We start from the raw sequence: 9,336 nt of genomic DNA on the forward strand, positions 1-9,336 counted from the left end.
TGTTCAGAAACAACAATGGTCCAGGCCACATCTCACAAAGAAGGGGGCTGGGCTGGCTGGACACAGTGCTAAATGAGTCGCAGGTCAAGAGGTCACTCCTGCAGCCAGGCCGGCCTTTAGCCACACTCTGGTCCAGGCGACAGATAGGGCCCCTAGCCTTAGCCCCCTTTCATCTCACACGTGGGGTGTTCTTGGCCACAAGAGGACCAATTCAAAATAATGCTCAGTGACTTGGTGAATAAACTCCTCTACTGGAGATATTGCATTGCTAGATGTATCCTGAACTACAAATCTTGCTTGGGGAGATTTGTATAAATTTAAGATCATTTGATTGGTTTTCATTCAAGTCCCTGCTTTCAAGAGCCTCTTGTATGCTTCCAATGGAACACGAGAATCCGAATTCAGTCCTTCACCTATTCCTACTGGTGTTGAACTCTACAAAGACACAGAATCTACCGGCTTAGCCAATGAACCTTACAGAGTGTCTAGTTGCTCTGATTTAACGTATCAGTGTATCGGGAAACTTAATCCTGAGTGCAGGCTGATGGCATATGGATTCCATGCTGGTGGTAGGTTTGGACTACTTCAGAAAAGAAATGGGCACATGCCTTCTTGTAAATATTTTGTCTTTGTAAATATTTTCTTTGTATTCATGGGTTCAAGGCGCCCAGGAAACATATGTGAAGCCCAGATGTCACCGGAATTTTCCTGGTCTGCTTTAAGGAAGTCCTTAAGCATCACACCCGCCAGTTCAAATACCATTTGAGCTCTGTGCATTTGTGAGAAATGATGTATAGGTAGAAAAATTATACAAGAAACATTGAAAAATCAACAGGACTATTTAAATGTTATACTGAACGCATGAACGGTTCAATCTAAATATTTGGCTATTAAAAATTACTCAAAAATCATAGAAGTCTGGAAATAAATACTTCATAAACAACATTTTCAAATATCACATCAGGAAAAATTAGACAAAACCAGTTAAGGAGGGAAGTTACATTTAAAAAGACTGAGTTCTACTATCCCCTAAGTTTTGCAAAAATATTTTTAACTTACCTTCTAAAAGTTGGTGAGTTTCCATTATAAAATAGAAAAATTGTCTTCATTCCATGAAAGAACTGTCTGAGAATCAGAAAAGCACCATATCCTGGATTTCGAGGAAGATGAAATTTCTTCTTATCTTCTATTTTACTAAATACTAAAAATAAAATAATCATATTGTATTGAATCTGACACTGTTAAGGAAAATAGCTTAAAATTTTTAAAATAATGAGCAATATATTTAATTTTAAAATATGAAGAATTAGGCTAAGGTAGTAATTTTTTAGTGAGTTGAAAGTCCAAACTATGAGTTTGGAAGAAACAGCCCTAAAAGGCAAATAACATGGCTTTGGAATAATCACAGGGCAAATGCTTTGTTCTATGTAATTCTTCTTTTGTGAATTTTAAAATGCTCAACAAGTGAATTTTATAATGAATTATGTCTAAGAAGTAGATATTGCTTTAAAATCTAATTTCCAGAATCCCAAACTAAGGCAAAGACTGAGATTAAATCTCTGCCCAAAGTCTTAAGTGAGCCAGTGGAAGGCAGCAGTTTATTCACGAACTGCTGGTTATCTGCTGCTTAACTACTTAACACACCCCGGTGTGACTGGCAATCAGATCCTAATAATGTATGTTTCAAGGAAAGGTCAGTTTCCTTAAGATCCTTAAAGACTTGTCACTTTGAAAAGGGAAACAGAACGTGAAAATGTCACCGGTCCATCTGGCAGTGTCCTTGGGTGTTTTTCAGAGTGGTCCCATAGTGCTATTTAACTATGCTGGATGTTTGACACCCAGTCACTGTAGGAAATTGTGATTTTTATCAGCGAAGAGGCAATTAAATGCTGTCATTTGGCACTTCCAACCATCAGGGATCTTATCACCCAAGAAGCATCCAGCAGCAGTTGCTGTCCTTTCCAGCTGGGAGACAGATAACAGAAACTGTCCTGTGTGAGGCACAATAGTCTAACGTGATTAGAAATCAGCCAAACGCTGGCTTCTCTGGAGCTTTACTCCCCCACAGGCTGAATTATAGCTCTCCTACCAGTCCCACGGCGCTGAATGATGTCATGGGATCTGCAGTTCAGCGAGATGAAAGGGATAAAGCAGAACCCGCTGGCACTAGGAAAAGCTTCCAACACACAGTCCACAACACAGCTTGGGAACCAAAAAAGCTACAGATCCAGCCACTCAGCCCAAGCAAGGGAGAATTACCAGCATTGCCTTATTGCAAAAAAGAGGAGGAAAACAACGTGATCCATGTTTAACAAAGACTGTGTGGACTAGGAGGCGGGAGGGTAACTACCTGCTAAAAGTGAACTCTCTTGATATCCATGCATATATATAAACTCAGCCCTGCCTTTGATGTTCAGCAACTGATCACTGATCAGATTACAGGCATTTCATCTCCCTGCTCGTCTGCCTTTGATCTGCATGGTTAATTTTATTTTCCTGGATTTGAAGTTTCGTCTGGGCTTGTGCTGACATACATTTTTGGGAAGGTAGAAGCATTTGGCATAGAAGTGCTGCCAGGAGAAACTAAGTTGTCGAACGGGTAAGTACTGCAAAGAGCTCAGCGTGTTGCAGGTACTCTGTTTTAAGTTTTGTTGTAGCTTTCACTGCATTTTTTGCATGTGTTCTGAGAAAAGAATAGTTTTAATTAATTTTTTAGAAAGCATTTATACAACTGAATACTACATGATGCTGAATGTGTATATCAGAGTAACTATGGAACTTGAGGCAAGTTTTAGTAGTTTGTACAAGAGGGTTTGCCGTCTGTCATGCAAATTTTACTTGGAAATGAGTTGTACAAACAGGACAAAACAGAACAGTGCTAACTTTAGCATGCAACCAGTACTTCAGCCCCTGAGATCTGTGAGCTATAATTGCTCTAAGTATTTATGGGTTACCTTATTTAGTAAACAGTCAGTGCAACTTTGCTTGTTGAAAATGCTTTCTTTGTTTTCTTACATAAAAGAGTAAAATGTATCTCTGGCAATACTGTTTCTTTAGTTTATTTATTCTCTCACTTCCAAGATGTAAATCTATCAAATATATTTCCTTATGCAGTTTGTACACCCAAGGGAATCACTGAAAAACCATTCAAGTATGATTAAAGCCTTTTATGTGTAAAACTGAAGAATTTAAAAACAGTGAGGATAAAGTTGCACTAAGTTTGGCTAAAAATACTCTAGTGGTTTTCTATAACCTTTGGAAATAGCATAAGCCTTATTTTCAGAAACATTCACGAGGTTAATATTCCTAAATTAACATTTACTTTACATTTATAGTGACAGCTGTTGTAAGTTAAAATTTGCCAACTGTTTATGAAAACTGAGTAATCAACAGTTACTATGTTACATAAAGTATTTCAGTCACATTTTCACTTTAGCTAATGCCCAACATGACAAAACCAAATTATATTGCTGTACTGAATTTGGATGTTAACTGATATTTCTTTGTCAGTTCATGATACACACACACTCACGCTCACAGGCACACAGAGCAAAATCTTTACAGTGAAATATAAGAACTAAATACAGTGGAAAAGTAACACTGTTACTTCGTTCGCAATGGTTTTTTTTTTTTTTTTTTTTATGTTCTAGTCCTAAATCTATCTGGGCAAAAGATTTAATTATTATCACAAGTCTATTTGATGCTAGCTGAACCACAAAGAAACCATAAGTGATAAGACTAGTTATCCTTTAGTCTGAAATTCTGATGAAACAGGAAACGTCTAATGAGTCTCATTTCATATGTAATTAATTTTTCAGAGTCAATTAATCAAATTACTTTCTACACTTTCCTCTTGATACTAGGAGGGTAATTAGCATTGTTTACTTAATTTTAAAACTTTACTAGTTGTTAAGTGGAGGTTATTTAAAGCCAGGCTAAACTGATAATATTTTTTAAATGTGTCAGTAATAATTTAATCTTAAAGATTTAACTGTTGTTTTTAGTCATGCCAGGAGAGGCATTTGCTTTTTTTTTTTTTCTAAGAGTACAACGAATCATGTTCACAATATCTTGCAATATCGGTTTAGTTTGATTTTTTTTAAATTTGTTTGCTTAAAATCTTCCTTTTAATCACAAAAGTGGTATTAGTGTTCACATTCAGATAAAGAAAATTAACCTTTTAAAACAATGACTGGAGACAGTGCCTAAAGAAATAGTGTGTTTGAAAACTTGCTCATTTAGTTCAGATTTGGGATTTAAAAAAATTTTAAATGAATGTTTATTCTGCTGCTAGGATCATTTTAACAAATACAAGCTCTCCTCAGCACTAAACAAAGGGGAGAATTAGTAATTATCTGATTAATTTAGGCTTTGTAGAAAACTAGCTTGGGCAAGTCAAGTCCTTGAAAATCCACTTCAGTGTTTGAGTTAATTCAGTTAATTGTTTACTTCTTGTGTCATTGTTGAGAAATGAAACAGAGTGTATTGGATTTTAAAAGAAAGATGGTTATATCTGAAGGTACAGGTACAGTCTCAAAAGGCATTTCCTAATTAATTGCCACAAAATGACGGGCAGATATAGTCCTATTACTTCTACTGAACGAAACCCTTATGTGACATTTTTCAAAGCACTTTCCTATCTGTTGCTTCAGTGGCAGCTTTGTTACTACACAAAGTCCAAGTCTTCAAAAGACTTTCTTGTCGAGTCCTGATACTGTCACCAATTAGCTGTATGACCTCAAGAGGGTTTTCTCATGTATGAAGTGAGGGTGTTGACCACATCATCTTTATGAAATAAGCAGGATTGGAATTTTTATGGCCATTTTACAGATGAGGAAACTGAGGCTATAGAAAATGAATGTCCCTATCTTAACAAGGTCACATGGCTGATTTTCCCACTTCTAGTCCAATGTTGTTCCCAGTCTATCATGCGGGGTCTGCTTTCCAACAACTGCTTAAACAGATGCACCCTGTAGCTCATCAAACAACAATGTTAGTTGGAAAACTAAAGACAGCCACTTCCTATTGGAGTGCATTTTTTTTGTTTCCATGATAGGTATGTCAGTCAGCTGGATTAGTCGGATTATTTCCCAACTGTTCCTTCTGCTTCTGGACTTCTAAGCTGTCTAAACACAGTAGCTGCTACCCATAATTTAATAAGTAAAATAATTTTCACAAAAAGTTTAATGCATCAATGCAATGTGGAATTATGTACGTATTTGTGTGTTTGTCTCTGTGTGTATGTGTATATAGGAGTTTGGCGTTATATCAACACATCTTTGTGTGTTTTGAAGGAATTGATATTTTCTTAGAAGATGCCAATGGCATCCACAAAAAATTTAATAATTAAAGGTGAATTTTCCTCCAGGGAAATTCCCAGTGGGATTTTGTGACATTTCAGTTGACAAACGCAATGTGCATTTCAAACATGATATGATATGTGTTTCATATCATGTTTGGTTATGTTAAGAATCTTGAGCATGTTTTCATTCACTCTTTATTTTTCTTCCTTGAAAAAAATATATCTTGGGGCCGGGCGCGGTGGCTTGCGCCTGTAATCCCAGCACCTGGGGAGGCTGAGGCAGGTGGATCATGAGGTCAGGAGATCGAGACCATCCTGGCTAACTCAGTGAAACCCCGTCTCTACTAAAAATACAAAAAATTAGCCGGGCATGGTGGCGAGCGCCTGTAGTCCCAGCTACTCGGGAGGCTGAGGCAGGAGAATGGCGTGAACCCGGGAGGCGGAGCTTTCAGTGAGCTGAGATTGCACCACTGCACTCCAGCCTGGGTAACAGAGTGAGATTCCGTCTCAAAAAATACATATATATGTGTGTGTGTATATATATATATACATATCTTGTGCGAAAAATTTTAATTTAGTTATTGATAAAATTTTATACAAATACAGGACTCTCATGGCCAAACAGCTGCCCTCATAATAGGGCTTATCACCCTCTTTATGATTCCTATGTAAACATGATTATTACTAACATGACCTAATATTTATTAATTCACTCATTATCAATTAATTCAATAATATATATCAAGTACTTGTGCAAGGATAAATACCATGTGCAAGATTATAGGAATAATTCAGTGGCAGCATTGTGGTCTACATTTTTTTCGTTCTGGGGCTACGCAGTTCATTCTTTCTCTTACAAGAATTACACAAAGCTGAACTTGACTGTCAGCAAACATTATAGCCAAAATTTTGGCCAAAAATGTGGGCTCCAGTTTGTTTGTTTGTTTGTTTGTTTGCTTGCTTTTATATATATTGTAAGAACTATTAGATATTTTTAATAGTATTTTCTGCCAGGTTGGCCATAAAGGACCTCCCTAAGCCATGAAGGCATAATCTGCTCTCCCTGTGCTTCAGGAGTGAACTGAACTCAGCCATCTGGCATTGGTTTAGTTGGATTCTCTTTCTGTGATGGCAAGGCCAGTCCAAGCCACCCTGGAAGAATGAGTGATTTGGTCCCCTTTAAAGGGTGGTTCTTTAAAACGTTGTCCGCCTGGGTGAGCTCTATGATGGGAGGGCCGAGGGCTCTACTGTCACTAGTCATTCAGTTTTGGCTCCAACGTTGTTAGCTCTAACCCACTCAGTTGCCAAAATCAATACTCACTTCTTTAGATGAAGTAGGTAGTTTAACACCCTCCTTTGTGACTTAAATTTTCTCTTTGATGAGAAGGAGAAGGACAAGTCAGGTGGGGGTTTCAACTGTCTTCGTAAAACCATTCCTTCCAACATAACCCACTCTCTTTGCAAGCAGTTCTGATAAGGATAATTTTCTCCATTCTGTTAAATGCTCCCCATGCTTTGGTGGCTCCATAGCTTAGCACCATGGGTTGCTGCTCAGCCAGCCTGGCCTTAAGCCAGCCCTAGATAGAGGAGTCCACCATGTTTATCAGGAAGGAGAGAAGGAGAGTCAATGGCCTGTCTCATCCCTCATCAAACTCATGAAAAGGGTCTAGCCAATGAGGTGCTCAGGGCCAAGATATCACAAATTCATTGTATCAGTGCAAGTGCTGCAACTTGTAACAACTTTGCTCTGTAAGTGTCTTGGGCTCCACATTATATAAATTATATAAAAATAGCCTCCCTGGGTTTTATATATATATTGGTTTATGCACCCATGGTATGGCAAAGATTATGTTAAGACACAGAAAGCCCAGATTCTGATTCCAGCTTTGTTAATTAACTTGGTGTGTGACATTCAGAAGTCACTGGGCATTGGCCTTACAGTGCTCCCCCAGCCCCGTGCTGACAGTCTATAATTGGCAGTAGTGGGTATTGGCAATTACTTAAATAGCTAGGTCTTGGGGGCTCCTCCTCCACTTATTTTCTTAACTGTATTTGGAAAACTTTATTACCCTTTGAGATTTTCACTCTCAATTACTAATTCATCCAACAAATTTTTAATGAGAACCTACTATGTGCCGAACACTGTAAATCAAAGACACAAAATTTCATATTCTCTTGTAGCTTGCATTCTATTCCATTTCCTCCCCAAGGCATAGTGATTTGCACCAGAAATGACTAGAAGTCAGGCAATTTTTCATTAGCTTTGCTTCCAGTGAGCTAGTTTATCACTGAAACTATTTTTTCAAGGCGTTTTTCAAGTTTCCTCAGTTCAACTTTTGGGGAAAAATATTTTAAACAAATGCACTTTGTATCAGCTCAGATATTGCTAAAACTGTCTTCAGAAAACTAATCTTTAACATAAATCTTAAAAACAAACACCTCTATCAAGATCGTTGCAGCAATTTGGCTTTTCCCGTAAAAATTTTAACCCATTAATGATATGCAGTGTTTTAAAGGAAGTAAAATGCTCCCAGTCCTAATTACAAGCATCCAGTTTCATTTTGCATGAGCCTAAGGATCACAGAATTTTTTTTTTTTTTTTTTGAGACTGAGTCTTACTCTGTCGCCCAGGCTGGAGTGCAGTGGCGTGATCTCGGCTCATTGCAACCTCTGCCTCCTGGGTTCAAGTGATTCTCCTGCCTCAGCCTCCCTAGTAGCTGGGATCACAGATGCCTGCTATCACGCCCAGCTAATTTTTGTATCTTTATAGCGATGGGGTTTCGCCATGTTGGCCAGGCTGGTCCCAAACTCCGGACCTCAGCTGATCCGCTTGCCTCGGCCTTCCCAAGTGCCGGGATTACAAACGTGAGCCACCGTGCCCGGCCAACAGAATTCTTTTTATACTACCATGGTGCTCAATTGTGTGCCTGAGTTTTTGTTCAGACACTGTCTCCAAATCACATAACACTCAAATGAAGGTAAGTGGGAACTATGGTGTTCCCTCAGCATCTGAGGGGGACTGCTTTCAGGACACCCTCTTGGATACCAAAATCTGCAGATCCTCAAGTCCCTTACAAAAAATGGTATAAATTTGCATATGCTTTGAATCATCTCTGGATTACTTATAATATCTAACACAATGTCAATGCTATGTACATAGTCGTTTAGGGACTAATGACAAAATAAAGTGTACATGTTCAGTACAGACACAACTATTCATTTTTTTTCAAATACTTTCAATCTGCAGTTGGTTGAATACATGATGTGAAATCCGTGGATGTGGAGGGCCAACTGTGTTTAACTTAATGAGTCTCTTTAAAGAATCAGATGAATCTAACAGCTGGAGTGCCGAGGTTCAATGTCCTTTTTCTCACCGTCAATGATCATTTATTGATTGATGCTAGGCATTGTTAAGAGGATATATTGCTACTAAGAATGGCTATTTAGTGAGTGTCAGGCATTGGCCTAAGTACTTAAATACCTTATCTGTTAATACTTAACCACCACCAATGAAGCAACTCATTTTACAGGTGGAGAACCAGAAGCTTAGAGAGGTGAAGTAACTTTTCCAAAGTCATGCAACTAGTGAATGAACAGGTTGGCATTGGGACCAGATTGTCAGATCCCAAGCCCATGCAGGCTAACAACAGGTTCTCTCTCTATTATGAGCTAACAGGCTAACTGGGAAAATCTGTCAAAACACATGAAATGATTCAAGAACTAATGAACTCGGTAATGTGTTACTGTCTCTAAGGGCAAAAGGAGGTCAGAGAGAAGAACATTTGGTTGAAGTCAGAGAAGGTAGTTCCTGAGCTGGTAGATTCAATTCCACTCAGAAAGCATTGGTTGAACATTTATTTGAATGACTGATACTGTCAGAGATGCAAATCGGAACACAATATGCCCCTTCTCTCAAAGTGTTTTTAACTCCTTGAAGAAGAAAGTACACAGAAGGGTGCGGCCGCCTCGGGCCGAGCGCCTCCAGGCCTGCAGGAGGCGAACTCGGGCTTCCCCGGACTTCCCCGGGAGGCGTC

At 38.6% G+C, this 9,336-nt stretch overlaps 1 protein-coding gene across 2 annotated transcripts in view; it reads left to right on the forward strand.

The window, feature by feature from the left end:
• The first annotated feature begins 2,007 nt into the window (after positions 1-2,007).
• TNFRSF19 (tumor necrosis factor receptor superfamily, member 19) overlaps positions 2,008-9,336 on the forward strand; it is a 104,541-nt gene continuing 97,212 nt past the window's right edge. For both annotated transcript variants that reach the window (XM_011999929.1, XM_011999930.1), the window contains exon 1: positions 2,008-2,599. The gene's annotated coding sequence lies outside the window, so the exon portion shown is untranslated. The remainder of the gene's footprint in view (positions 2,600-9,336) is intronic.

The sequence above is a fragment of the Mandrillus leucophaeus genome, unplaced genomic scaffold (assembly GCF_000951045.1).
Source record: "Mandrillus leucophaeus isolate KB7577 unplaced genomic scaffold, Mleu.le_1.0 Scaffold61, whole genome shotgun sequence".
NCBI classification, from domain to species: Eukaryota; Metazoa; Chordata; class Mammalia; order Primates; family Cercopithecidae; genus Mandrillus; species Mandrillus leucophaeus.